This window comes from Phyllobates terribilis, unplaced genomic scaffold (genome assembly GCF_046119375.1).
Source record: "Phyllobates terribilis strain yellow unplaced genomic scaffold, ASM4611937v1 Scaffold_1__5_contigs__length_1240528914, whole genome shotgun sequence".
Taxonomy (NCBI): Eukaryota; Metazoa; Chordata; class Amphibia; order Anura; family Dendrobatidae; genus Phyllobates; species Phyllobates terribilis.
The window spans coordinates 788872508-788887793 of NW_027362761.1; positions in this window are offsets into that span (position 1 = coordinate 788872508).

The following is a 15286-nucleotide window of genomic DNA, read 5'->3' on the forward strand; positions in this document are numbered from 1 at the left end:
TCGAGTTCCCCCGCGGTGGGGGGGGTAACATCTGCAGAAGAAAGACCATCTTCCAGCCAAACTAAGATGTCTACTTCTTTTCGTGGACAATGTGATACGATCCCTTTCTTATGGACACGCCCATCGCTACAAATTCCAGATGAGGCACAAAAACAGCAGGTGCTTCAACGGATATCAAGTGCTCCTTCAAGTGGGCTCTCCTCCACCTCAACATCACAAATACTCCAGTCCTCAGAGGTGTCACCCCAATCGCACTTGCTTCCTCACAGCTCCCATGTCTCCAGCTGCCCGTCTGAGTATGGGGTAACACAGATGGTTGAGTCTGCACAGCTGTTTACTCATACTATAGCTTGGGAAAAGGAGGTCTGCTCCAAAGCTTCTGTTAATCCAGACGAGGAAATGATCTGCACTGATGCCCAGAATCTTTATGAGTTGGATCCAGGACCAGATGAAGAAGGTTCTGAGCATAATGTAGACCCTCGTTCCCAAACTGTAACTCCTGTAGGTGGAGACAATGATGAAGATGATGATGAGACTCAAATACCTGATTGGAGTGAGAACTTGACTTTTCTGTCAGGGCAGGAAGAGGTTGGCTCTGAGGACGACGGGTTTGAAACACACAGGGTGATTATGACGAGGTTGGAGATCCCACTTACTGTCAACCTACAGTCAGACAATCGATGAGGTCAGCAGAGGAGGTGGAGGAGGATGTGACTAGCCCAGGGGATGGGGATGACTCGGTACCCGGTCCTTTGCCTGGCCTTGGGGATGTCGCGGTGGTCGGCTCCCGGGCACGTACCCTGGGGTCACTCTTTAAAAGGGTGGATAATTGTTAATTTTATAATAGTTCATGACGCCACCTGTGGTATCTGGTGAGGAGCACCAGCGCTGCAGCAGTCCACTGAGGCCGGTGATAAGGCAGCTCGATGGTATAGCTCCCCACAGGTGGAGCTAGGCCTCAGAAAAGCATATGCAGGGGGAATGCAGGACAGGCGAGACCCAGCTGGGTCAGAGCAAGAACGGGAACGGACACGGTAGTCACTTCAGTACCTTTAACTGGTGGAAATTCAGGCACATCCCGGAGCACTGTAGGGTGAAGGGTGCATATCAGGATCCTCCCCAATGAGTGGGTGTAGGGTCTCCTGTTTCTTGCCTCTGCTTAGTAAGTTTCTGACCTGCCTGGAGCTAGGCCTAACTTTGTCTCTGTCCTACGCTGGCTGACCTTGTGGTAGGGCCTTGTCTTGGAGTTCACGCTCCCAGTATGCGGGGCCTAAGCGTCTCCTGGCTCTGTTACGTATCAGCACCTTAGCGATCCTGGGACTTGTAGTTCTCCAGGGATTCCGGTTATGCCTTACTGGGTCATAGAGATCCCGGTAAGCTCAGATCCAGTGTCCGGTAAATGCTTCGGGGTGAGCTGGTTAAGCTCCTCTGCCCCCTATGTACTAACTCTCCACTCGCCTTTGGCCTACTCGGGCCCTCACTAGGCTATACACACTAACGGCAGCTTGCCGCGCTTCACCGATCTTATGGCGCCGGCACACCTTAAGCTCTAACTGGGCTCCCTGAATCTAGCTAGCAGGAGCCTCGTGCTCCACTGCTGAACTGCAGACTGACCTCTCTTAGGCTTCTCTACTGCAGGAACTCTTCAGAGGAACTGAACTGCCTAGCTCCACCTTCCCTATTTATATCCCTAACGGGCTCCTTCTGCTGGTCTGAGGTGGAAGGTGGAGATGTGTGAATGTTTATGGGGGCCTCTTGTGGAGGATTCCATCAATGCACTCTTCTAGGATCTGTGATACCAAGCGCAGCTGGGCGTCACAGATGCTATTGACGACGAGGTTAGGTTGCGCCTTCCTAGACAGAGACGGAGTTCTGGAAGCACGTCAACAACTGCATCCTCAACCACAAGTCTGCCTCTGACCACAAGTCGTAGTGGCTCTTCAGGTCGCATGGGCTCTAAGCCTTGCATAGCCTGGGCATTTTTTCAGATCGATAAGGATGACCCAACTCGTGTTACCTGTAATATTTGTCACCAAAAGCTAAGTAGAGGCCAAAAAATCCATAGTTTGAGTACTTCATGCATGAACCGCCACATGGATATGAAGCATAAGTTGCAGTGGGAAGCTCACTGTGCTACAATGCAGCCTAGCGGGCCGGGCCAACCACCGTCTGCCCCATCTTGTGCATCCGCAGCCTCTTCATCCTCTGTGACTGGGGGGACAGCAGTCACACCTGTTTTTGGACTCAGAGCTGCCACCTCTTTACCCGCAACAGCCAGTGTGATTGGCAGGTCATCATTTCATTTGGAAGTGGAAACACCAGCTGGTGTTGAGCGCTCTCCGACATCGAGAGCACCACCTTTGGATCAAGGCAACCTAACTTTTCCGCTTGCATCTACCTCACAGACCGGCAGTTTGCCGGGGACACCCTACTCAACCCCGACTAAGCACAACAGCCAGCCCTCGGTCCCTCAGATGTGGACAAGTAAAAGACCATTTCCTCCTAGCCATGACAAAGCTAAGAGGTTGAATTTCACCATCTGCAAGCTGTTGGCTACAGAAATACTGCCTTTCCGCCTGGTGGACGCAGAGGATTTTCGAGACCTTATGTCCGTTGCAGTGCCCCAGTACCAGATGCCCAGTCGGCACTACTTCTCAAAGAAAGGTGTGCCTGCGCTACACCAGCATGTCGCACACAACATCACCGCTTCTTTGAGAAACTCTGTGTGTGACAGGGCGCATTTCACCACAGACACTTGGACGAATAGGCATGGACAGGGGCGTTACATGTCGCTGACTGGGCACTGGGTAACTATGGTGCCAGCAGGACAAGGGGCTGCTGTCCAAGTCTTGCCGTCCCCATGAGTTGTACATCAATGCTCTTTATCTAGAAGTTCCTCCACTGCTTCTGCCTCCTCAACCTCCTCTCGGTCCTCCACCTGCACCCAAAGCCTGTCTGGTAATGCCACCCACTTTCTAACTGCGCAGAAGGAATCCTGCACATCTCCTTACTATGCTGGCAGCAGTGCTCAACGGCATCAGGCGGTGTTTACTTTGAAATGTCTGGGAAATGTGAGTCACACAGCTGAGGAGTTGTGGTCAGCTCTGGAGACCCAGTTTCATGAATGGTTGTCTCCACTGGACCTGCAACCAGGGAAGGCCGTGTGCGACAATGCTGCAAACCTGGGTGCGGCCATTCGCCGGGGCAATGTCACACACGTGCCTTGTATGGCTCACGTGTTGAACCTGGTTGTCCAGCAATTTTTAGCCCACTATCCCGGACTAGATGGCCTTCTGCAGAGGGCACGGTCGCTGTGTGCTCACTTCCGCCGTTCGCATCCCACAGCTCAACGACTTACATCTCTACAGAAGTCGTTGGGCCTGCCAGTTCACCGGCTGAAATGCGATGTGCCGACATGGTGGAATTCAACTCTGCACATGTTGCAGCGACTGTGGCAGCACCGACAAGCCCTGGTGCAATACGTTCTGACGTATAGCCTGGGCCAACGAGATCCAGAGGTGGGGCAAATCACGCTGCAGGAGTGGTCTCAGATCAGGGCCCTATGAAGATGACGTGCCCCCTGGGCCGTGGAGTACCCGGAGCCGGGCTGGTAGATGCTGGGGGTTGTAGTCACTGTGGCGGTGACCCGGTCCGTGACCCAGGGCGGTCAATCCAAGGGTAATTTGTATATATGGGTTTTATAATGTCCGACTACCCCACCTGTGGAGTGCGGCCAAAGGGGCCGCCGCTGCGGAACAGTCCTCTGAAGCTGGTGGTTTTGCAGCAATGGTATTATTACTCACCACAGGAAGAGTGTAGCTTCAGGGCAGTGTGGGTGGATGATGGTGGTTGTAGTGCAGGGAGTCAGTAATGAACACAGAGTCCGTGTGATGCAGTCCCAAGATCTTTACTCACAGTTGTTGCAGTCCAGATTACAGGTACCAGAGCAATCTCCCCCGTCGTGCTGTGCGTACTCTGTGAGGGGCTCAGTCCACCCCCAGATAGCTCCGGAGTACTTAGCAGGACCCCCTTCTGTGTGTCCTTTCTCTGGCCTTCTCCCTGCACCTCACACCCAGTGACACTTCTATCCGGTATCCTCGGGCCTTGGCGGGCGACGTGTGTTCCGTCCCCTGGGTCCTATTTGGCTACCTTCTTAGTGAGACTGGTGTGGACTTTGACCTGCAGTACATGAAATGCTGCAGCCTCCGGTTTCTAGTTGAGCCTTGCTGTTTCTCCGCTAGTTGAGGGACTGGTTCCCCTTATCTGGCCTGACCCCTCTACCTCCTGGTAGCAGCGGGCGTACGGGTGGCCTTCTGCACGGCCCGTACCCCTAGGGTCCCTTCGGTTCCTGGAGCCTTCCTGCTCCCACTCCTCTCTTCTCTCCTTCAGTCCTGGGCCTCCCAGGCTAGGCCCACCTCCGGAGCAGAGCTCATGCAGAGCCTCTGCTCCTGTCACTTCTCCTCCTCTGACTGGCTTGCTCTTTCTAAGATGGCTTCCTATTTATACTCACTCTGTCATGAGCTCCCCTAAGCTGCTTTCTCCACCCACACCCACTACATAGGACCCTCCCACCAGCTAGGGACCTGGGACTGTGCTCTCCCTTAGGAGCAATGTCGCCCTACCCCCACTGCGGGTATGTGTTGGATGCAGGTGTTAGGGTCCCGAGCCATACTCCTTCCTTACCTGAGGGTGAGATACCACACCTCTGGGTGAGATGCAGTACCTCTGTGGCGACTGAACCCTCAGGGGCGCCACACACCCTTCTGCACAGTTATGAAATGGTGACGAAGATGTTTAGTGCTGACGACGATGCCATTATCAGCATGACTATTCCAGTGATTTACATGCTGGAGCACACGTTAAACAGAATTCAGAGTCAAGTGGTGGGACAAGAGGAGGTGGAGGAAGTAGAGGAGGAGTCGTATGCGGAAGGGATAACATCTCCAAGGTCCAGACGGTCGGCAGCACCAAGGCGGCAGGCATGGGAGGATGGGGGAGAGGGATTAACCAGGGCGCATGTTAGCAGCCAAACTGTTGAGGAAGGTGCAGGAGCCGAGGAAGAAGTGGAGGACGAACTGGCGATGGGCATGTAAGACTCATCAGATGAGGGAGACCTTGATCACATTTCTGTTGTGTGAGGTTGGGGGCAGAGGGCAGAGGAAGGAAGCATGATTCTTACCTCACTACCAACACAACAAGGACTTGATCCTCCTGGATGCGCAAGACACATGAGTGCCTTCTTGCTGCACTACCTGCAACATGACCCTTGGATTGTCAGAATTCGAAGTAATCCCGACTACTGGGTTGCCACACTCTTAGATCCCCGGTACAAAATTAAATTTTCCGAAATAATTCCTGCCATAGAAAGGGATTCACGCATGCAGGAGTATCAGCAGAGGCTGTTGCAGAATCTTACATGTGCTTTTCCACAAAACACCAGTGGTGCACGTAGAGAATCTCACAGTTCTAACTTGCAAACCGTGGGACTGTCGAGTCTTCATCACTCAAACCGTTAACAGTAACACAGTATCTGCTGGTAACAGCAATTTTGTGGAATCGTTTCACCACTTTTTTAGACCATTCTTTGCAAGGCCACAGGAGACAAGAAGTCTGACACATAGTCAACGCCTAGAGTGGATGGTACAGGAGTATCTCAAAGTGAACATCGAAGCCATGACTGTGTCACTGGACCCTTGCTCATTCCAATCTGGAAAAATGTCCGGAGCTCGCCACTCACACCTTGGAGATCTTGTCATGCCCTGCAGCCAGAGTTCTCTCTGAATGTGTGTTCAGCACTGCTGGTGGTGTACTGACAGATAAGCGCACGCGGCTGTCCACTGAGAATGTAGACAGACTCACATTCATAAAGATGAGCAAATCATGGATCCGCAAGGACTTTTCTACCCCTGTGTCATCCTGGGGAGACTAAAAGCTTGAGGATTTGGTAAAATCACCTCACCAACCGTTGTAAGCAACTCTGGGGCAATTGATGCCACTTAAGTGGTGTCTGTGCCACAATTTTTGGAAAAAATGGAGACTCTTTTTGGAGTCCCCTTGCTGTGTTTTACGTGATGTTGGCATCGTCAATTCCAGGTGGGTTGGGTCGCCCCCCCCCCCTTTAACTGTAATAAACTACATACACTATGGCTTGGGGTAACACAGATGGTTGAGTCTGAAGAGCTGTTTACTCAGAGGTCTGCTCCAAAGCTTCAGTGTCTGCTAGTCAGTGTAGAATTTTTAACTGCATCTAGCCTAGGCAATACTTTGGGCGTAGTAGCCCAGCTGCGAAGCATGCTGCACCGCCTGTGTATCTAATAAGAATTTTTAAATGCATCTAGCCTAGGCAGACTGTGGGGACCCCCAACCAAACCCAGACGCTCAGCCCCCCTACCGCCCCCCTTTCCTTGACAATACAAGAATGTAACTCTTACAACTGGATGGGTGAGAATCGGTCACAGCTTTATTAACTGTTTATACTCATTCCATCAGAAAGGAATTTTATTTCTAAAATAATTCAGCTTGTTGCAGCATGCCCTGGGTCTCCACACCGGCAAGTTAGCCAACAAGTGTAACTCTCCAACATGTCCTTTCTATTTCCAGGCCAAGGAGGATCCTGCGTACTCGTATGCAGGACTCTGACCCACATTCATCACTCTTAACGCTTGTTCTACTCCGTCCTGGAGTCCTGACAGGAATATGTCCAGTCCAATATCCATTAAGTGAACACCGTCGGGCCGTATGAGGCCTGCTTTATCTCCTTCCAGTTGTCGGTGTTGTATCACTACACCGCCTCTGTCTCTTCTAAATTTTGCCATCCGAATATTTATTACCCACCTTGTCCGTTCGATGGCCGTGATGTCTCGCGCACCTTGCCATACCACTATCGGCACAATCTCTGACCATACTATAGTTAGTTTTGTGAAAAATTCTCTGAAGCGCTCCGTGTCTAGTTTCATTATTGCCATTAGCTATGCGCTCTTGTGATGACCTAGGTCGTTTCCCCCGGCCTGTATAACTAAGATGACCGGACCTCTTGCCTCTCTCCCTACCTTGATTACCTCCATTTGTACCTGTGGTCATAGCAGGCCTCTAATACCTCTCCAGTTGAAATATGTGTTATGAAACTCTAATTTCCTCCCGCCTGGGCGGACTTTCGCCCTTTTTTCTGCCCAATATACGAGTGGCCTATCACCCACACTGTTGGCTTAGCGTAACCTGTAAAAGAAACAAACCATGTTAGGATAACAAGTCCGGTCTTATGTATCTCGCCAAACACATGGATCGCCATCTCCCTATCCTCTGAACTTCCGTTTCTGACAGTCCTGCTCTTGCTGCTTCCGTGGCCGCGCCTATGCGGAATGAGTGTGTCCCATAATCTTTGGGGTGGTTCCCTGCCGATGTTATGCATTTATTAAATATAGCTTGGAACTGGTATCTTGATAATGGCATTCCATCAATGTGTGATAGGAGGAAATTACTTTGTGATCTGATGGTTATATATGTTTCTACTATTGGTACCCGACTCAGTGTACCGTTTGTGGGTTGTAGAAGTACCCAAGTGCCCCTGCCCGCTGGAACCTTCTTCGATTGGCGTATGCGTACACGTATTGCATTATTGGCTATGACTATGTGCTGGTGTAATAAGCCTCCACTGGTGGTAATTTTGGATTGAGGGACTAATTCGCTTATACAGAGCTCCCTGAAGAAGGCGATCGCAAATGCAGTAGACAGTAGTGTTGCTTCAAATTGTGAGTGTCATGTTAATGGTGTTAGGAATATGATGTGAGAAATCAGTTTTAGTGACACGGGACGGGACGTCTACACTCCTGACTTGGCTGACCTCTTTTCCACCCTTTTATGGATTGTCTGATGATGAATCTCTTTGTCACATCTCCCCAATTCAGTAGTTGGAAGTGAAATGCTACTCCGGTCAGACACCGCTGCGCTGACGCCCCTGATATGCCCCTCATCATTAGCTGGTGGAGAAATTCTATGGTGACTTGTAATCTGGCTTGTTCACATTGGTCAACCCGTCTGCCTGCTCCTAGTCGTGTCCACTCTTCCCATGCATTACCCTATGCTTGCAACGTCGACAGGGCAACTGATGCTCTGATTAATGGCATCAACTATTCGCCACTAGATCCCATAGGGAGGGTGGGCAACTGTTGCCTGATGGGTGGGCGTTGGGGAGGAGCTCTGTGAAAATCTGCCAATTGAATTGTGATAAAGCGTTAGCAGCAGCTTTAGACCCCTCAGCATCGTGGCTAGCGCGGACCCATACATTGTGTTTTAGGCACAGGAATGCTAGCCGGCGTAGTAGGCCTAGCACTGGGAGAGACGATGATGCCATCTTATTAATGCAGTGCGCTAGGCTGGTGTTTTTTGTTATGAAGCCTACATTTTTGTTAGCCAGGCGCGCGCCCCATATTTCTATCGCTACCACTATTGGGAAGAAAAATTATTTTCCGGGCTAGATGCAGCTAAAAATTATTATTAATTTCAAAGCTGGTGGAGCTTGGTATAGATGGCCTAATACAATGAGTACCACACACTGCTAATATGCCCAAAATTATTTTACAGGCAAGATGCAGCTAAAAGTTATTATTAATTTCAAAGCTGGTGGAGCTTGGTATAGATGGCCTAATACAATGAGTACCACACACTGCTACTATGCCAAAATTATTCTCCAGGCAAGATGCAGCTAAAAATTATTAGTAATTTGAAAGCTGGTGGAGCTTAGTATAGATGGCCTAATAGAATGAGTACCACACACTGCTAATATGCCCAAAATTATTTTACAGGCAAGATGCAGCTAAAAATTATTATTAATTTCAAAGCTGGTGGAGCTTGGTATAGATGGCCTAATACAATGAGTACCACACACTGCTACTATGCCCAAAATTATTTTCCAGGCAAGATGCAGCTAAAAATTATTAGTAATTTGAAAGCTGGTGGAGCTTAGTATAGATGGCCTAATAGAATGAGTATCACACACTGCTAATATGCCCAAAATTATTTTACAGGCAAGATGCAGCTAAAAATTATTAGTAATTTCAAAGCTGATGGAGCTTGGTATAGATGGCCTAATACAATGAGTACCACACACTACTACTATGCCCAAAATTTTTTTCCAGGCAAGATGCAGCTAAAAATTATTATTAATTTCAAAGCTGGTGGAGCTTGGTATAGATGGCCTAATACAATGAGTACCACACACTGCTACTATGCCCAAAATTATTTTCCAGGCAAGATGCAGCTAAAAATTATTAGTAATTTGAAAGCTGGTGGAGCTTAGTATAGATGGCCTAATAGAATGAGTACCACACACTGCTAATATGCCCAAAATTATTTTACAGGCAAGATGCAGCTAAAAATTATTATTAATTTCAAAGCTGATGGAGCTTGGTATAGATCAGAGGTCCCCAACCGCCGGTCCGCGGACCAGGACCGGGCCGTTGGGGTTTTTCAGCCGGTCCGCGGGGAGAGGGGGCCCCTCCAGCCTCCAGCAGGGCCGCCATCAGGGCATGACTGCCCTGACTCCAGTATGTGGCCCGGCCGGTAGGAGCCCCCTCGGAGCCCCCCTCTTGTGCGTCTCTCTCCTCATGGGGCCCCCGGCCGCATGCTAAGCGCCGGGTCCGGGACATCTTAGCGCTGCGCTGCTGCGGCAGCACCTTCATGATTCCCCTGACTTCCGGTCATGTGACGGCGCCGTCACATGGCCGGAAGTCAGGAGAACCTGGTGTCAGCGATTTGGACGAGCGCCAGGATTCTGCAGGGATCGCATGGGGGTAAGTATAACAAGTTTTATTTTTTTTTAAATACAATTAACTAGGAGTGGGGGGAATGGGAGATGCACATGGGGGGAGGGGAGAGATGAGAGATGCACATGGGGGGAGGGGAGAGATGAGAGATGCACATGGGGGAGGGGAGAGATGAGAGATCCACATGGGGGGGAGGGGAGAGATGAGAGATGCACATGGGGGAGGGGAGAGATGAGAGATTCACATGGGGGGAGGGGAGAGATGAGAGATGCACATGGGAGGGGAGAGATGAGAGATGCACGGGGGGGTGAGAGATGCACGGGGGGGATGAGAGATGCACGGGGGGTGGATGAGAGATGCACGGGGGGTGAGAGATGCACGGGGGGGATGAGAGATGCACGGAGGGTGGATGAGAGATGCACGGAGGGGGATGAGAGATGCACGGAGGGGGATGAGAGATGCACGGAGGGGGATGAGAGATGCACGGGGGTGAGCTGCACATGGGGGGGTGAGAGATGCACATGGGGGGGTTATGTTTACATAACTTTGTTGCCTTATGAAGGGCGGGGGGGGCCCCCCCAAATTTCTTGCACAGGGGCCCACTACAGTCTGTGTCCGCCCCTGGGATGAAGTAAATGCAGCTGAACAGCAGCTGTCAGGACAGCTGCCCTGTCCTGCTGCAGGGCGTGATGGGGCCTCAGTGATGCGGCTCCTGGCACAGCACATTATGTGGGGCTCCTGGCATAGCTCCTGGCGGGGACCTGGTCTACACTATATGATAAGTATGCACTAAACTCCAAATCCCTCCATTACCCCCCCATATGACCAAAGCCCCGCCCACCCCACCCCCTCCTTGCTGGGCCATGGAAAAATGATCTTGCTTCAAGCCGGTCCCTGGTGCAAAAAAGGTTGGGGACCACTGGTATAGATGGCCTAATACAATGAGTACCACACACTACTAATATGCCCAAATTTTTTTTCCAGGCAAGATGCAGCTAAAAATTATTATTAATTTCAAAACTGGTGGAGCTTGGTATAGATGGCCTAATACAATGAGTACCACACACTGCTACTATGCCCAAAATTATTTTACAGGCAAGATGCAGCTAAAAATTATTAGTAATTTGAAAGCTGGTGGAGCTTAGTATAGATGGCTTAATAGAATGAGTACCACACACTGGTAATATGCCCAAAATTATTTTACAGGCAAGATGCAGCTAAAAATTATTATTAATTTCAAAGCTGGTGGAGTTTGGTATAGATGGCCTAATAGATTGAGTACCACACACTGATACAGGCCCAAAGGTTTTACTTGGCTAGGTGCAGTAAAAAATTTGTATTACATACACAGGTGGTGTAGCTTGCAACACAGATAGGCTACTCCACTGACTAACACACACTGCAAGAGGCCCAAAAGGATTTGCTTAGCTAGATTTAGCCAAATGCGGTGAAAAACACTTGCACAGCACTAAAACAGACCTGCCTGGCAAAAAGTGATAGGAACTGATGTAACCTAGCCCTCAAAAGGGCTGGAATTACAACTAGTCACTACTCCCAACCTATCTGTCGATTTAAGAGCACAGACCTGCCTGCTAAAAGTGCTAGGAACTGCTGTAACCTAGCCCTCAAAAGGGCTGCAATTACAAACTAGTCCCTACTCCCTAAACCTTTCTGTCTATTTAAGAGAAAATTTGCTTGCAATTCAGTTACACAATATAGCGCTAACATCAGCAGCAGTGCCATCTAACACTCAGCTGCAGCAGTGAGAAAATGGTGGCGACGGGGAAAATGGCTGGGTCTTATAGGGCAAGGACATGTGACATACACAGCCAATGACACATGCCCTTGCTTGTGTGAAAAAAAGCACTTTGCTCCGTGTGTGCGCTGCTGATAGGCTGACAGATTGCACCTCCCCACTGCAAATGCGGGAAAGAGAAAAAAAAATGGAGATCTTCATTATTCCTGCAGAGATCCATCCCCTGCCCCTCCCCCTGCCCCGCTGTACACTCAAACTGTGTATTAACATTGATTATCAGCATTACTGTGAAAAAATCCAGTTACGATTTGGGTGCACGAACAGTTATCGAACATAACCTCGAACAGCCGGATGTTTTTCAAATCGTTCGGGTTCGTCGAACAGCTCGAACACCGCCCAAAACAGCTCGAATTTGAGATTGGCGAACAGTTAGATTTGAACACCGCTCATCTCTATCTAATAGTTCTCCTGGATTTATTCTGTGGAAAGACATTAAGTTAGAAGATCTGAGGTCCCCAAAATTTTGTTTAAATTGAGTTTGAACATTAGTTCAGAAGGGAATTATAAGGGAACAATCCCAAAATAGATAGAAGGCTGATCCCCTTGTCAAGGCACATCGTCAACACAGGGGAGAAATAGATGAGTCTAGCTTATATAGGAGTTCTGGAGTGTTATACCAGAAATGGAGGATCTTGTATTGATTTTCTTTGTAAGCTATACATGATGCTGTAATAGCTGCCCTTGACCAGACAAGTCTTCAGTCAGCATCATTTAGAGATCTACCCAAGTAATTTTCCCATTTGAACATGTATGGATGCTTAACCAAAAAATTATCCTTGGGAATTTGTAAAATACCATATACAACCCCTGGCAAAAATTATGGAATTACCGGGCTCGGAGGATGTTCATTCAGTTGTTTAATGTTGTTGAAAAAAAGCAGATCACAGACATGGCACAAAACTAAAGTCATTTCAAATGGCAACTTTATGGCTTTAAGAAACACTAAAAGAAATCAAGATAAAAAATGTGGTACTCAGTAAGGGTAATATTTTCAGGCCAAGCAGAGGGAAAAAATTATGGATCACTTAATTCTGAGGAAAAAATTATGGAATCATGAAAAACAAACACACAAAAGAACACTCCAATGCATCACTAGTATTTTGTTGCACCACCTCTGGCTTTAATAACAGCTTGCAGTCTCTGAGGCATGGACTTAATGAGCGACAAACAGTACTCTTCACCAATCTGGCTCCAACTTTCTCTGATTGCTGTTGCCAGATCAGCTTTGCAGGTTGGAGCCTTGTCATGGACCATTTTCTTCAACTTCCACCAAAGATTTTCAATTGGATTGAGATCCGGACTATTTGCAAGTCATGACATTGACCTTATGCGTCCTCTTTCAAGGAATGTTTTCACAGTTTTTGCTCTATGACAGGATGCATTATCATCTTGAAAAATGATGTCATTATCCCCAAACATCCTTTCAATTGATGGGATAAGAAAACTGTCCAAAATACCAATGTAAGCTTGGGCATTTATTGAAGATGTAATGACAGCCATCTCCCCAGTGCCTATCCCTGACATGCAGCCCCATATCATCAATGACTGGAAATTTGCATGTTCTCTTCATGCAGTCATATAAATCTCATTGGAACGGCACCAAACAAAAGTTCCAGCATCATCACCTTGCCCAATGCAGATTAGCAATTCATCACTGAATATGACTTTCATCCAGTCATCCACAGTCCACAATTGCTTTTCCTTAGCCCATTGTAACCTTGTTTTTTTTCTGTTTAGGTGTTAATGATGGCTTTTGTTTAGCCTTTCTGTATGTAAATCCCATTTCCTTTAGGCGGTTTCTTGCAGTTTGGTCACAGACATTGATTCCAGTTTCCTCCCATTCGTTCCTCATTTGTTTTGTTGTGCATTTCCTGTTTTGGAGACATATCGTTTTAAGTTTCCGGTCTTGGCGCTTTGATATCTTCCTTGGTCTACCAGTATGTTTGCCTTTAACAACCTTCCCATGTTGTTTGTATTTGGTCCATATTTTAGACACAGCTGACTGTGAACAACCAACATCTTTTGCAACATTGCGTGATGATTTACCTTCTTTTAAGAGTTTTAAAGCAGGTGTTAGTTTTGGAAATGAAAACTTACAGGGTGATTCCATAATTTTTTCCTCAGAATTGAGTGATTCCATAATTTTTTCTCTCTGCTTGGTCTGGAAAAAATTATGCTTACTGAGTACCACATTTTTTATCTTGATTTCTTTTAGTGTTTCTTAAAGCCATAAAGTTGCCCTTTGAAATAACTTTAGTTTTGTGCCATGTCTTTGATCTGCTTTTTTTCAACAACATTAAACAACTGAATGAACATCCTCCGAGCCCTGTGATTCCATAATTTTTGCCAGGGGTTGTATATAAGAGATTAGACCCTTCATTGAGGGTCCAATTCTACAAAGACATTCAAAGAGCGTTGGTCTGGAAACCGTTAAGGTGTGAAACAGGTATGAGGCAAAATGTCTAATCTTAATTTATTGAAATAAGGAAAGTTTATGTACAGATAGTTTAGACTTCATGTGAGCAAATGCCTTTTTACTCGGTTAGTTATATCTGCAAAATTAAATAGACTGGTGTGGGCCCATATACTTGTTAGAGATGAAGTCAAGCTATTAGGAAAGTTTGGATGAAATAAGAATGATGTAAGGGGGGAGCTTGTGGATGACAATTTGATTTTTTTAGAGCAAGTCTTCCAGAAGTCTCTGGTAAGGTTCATTGGGCCTAGCAGTTCATTTGAAGGGGCATTATACAGAACTTTCCATATCAGAGAGTTAGAATGTACAGGAGCTAGGCAGAGTTTTTCAATTTATATCCATTTTTTATAGGCGGGCTTAGATGACTATGCTGGGATTCTCCATACATGGGCAGCCCCAATAATAGTGTATAAAATGAGGTACACCCAAACCACTGTAATTTTTCTCAACAGCATGATTGATTTAGAAATTCTGTGATGTTTTACTTCCCATATGAACTTCAAAATAGCTGCTTATAGTGACTTTAATGACTTTAGTGGAACACGTATGGGTAAAGTTTCAAATAAGTATAGTAGTTTTGGAAGGATGGTCATTTTAATTGCTGAAATACGGTCAAACAGAGATAAAGGTAGAAACATCCATCTTGTCAAGAGGGAGCGGATTTCTTTATAAAGTGGTGGAAAGTTATTTTTATAGAAAGTTGAAAATGATGATGTGAGATTGATTCCTAAATATTTAAGAGTATCATCTTTCCAGTGAAATTTGAAGTTATTGCTGAGAAGATTCAATTGGGGAGGATCTGGTATATTTATTGGGAGAGCTTCTGTTTTAGTTGTATTTGTTTTGTAACTTGCCAAGTTACCAAATTCTACCAGAAGGGAATGAAGGTTAGGAAGAGAAAGGTGAGGGATGGAGAGAGTTAAGAGAATGTCATCCACAAAGAGGGAAAGTTTGAACTCTTTATCTTTTACCTGGACACCTTTAATATCTGGGCTTAATCTAATGGCAGCAGAGAGGGGTTCAATGCACAGGACAAGGAGTAGTGGAGATTATGGGCACCCTTGTCTAGTGCTGTTCTTTATAGTAAATGCTTTGGGAGAACTATGGGGAAGCCTAATTGTTGCAGAGGGTTTGGAGTATAAACCTTCAATATCTTTTAGAAAGGGACCATTTATGCCATATCCCTCAAGGGTTTTAAGCATGAACGGCCAACTTAGGCGATCAAACTCCTTCTCT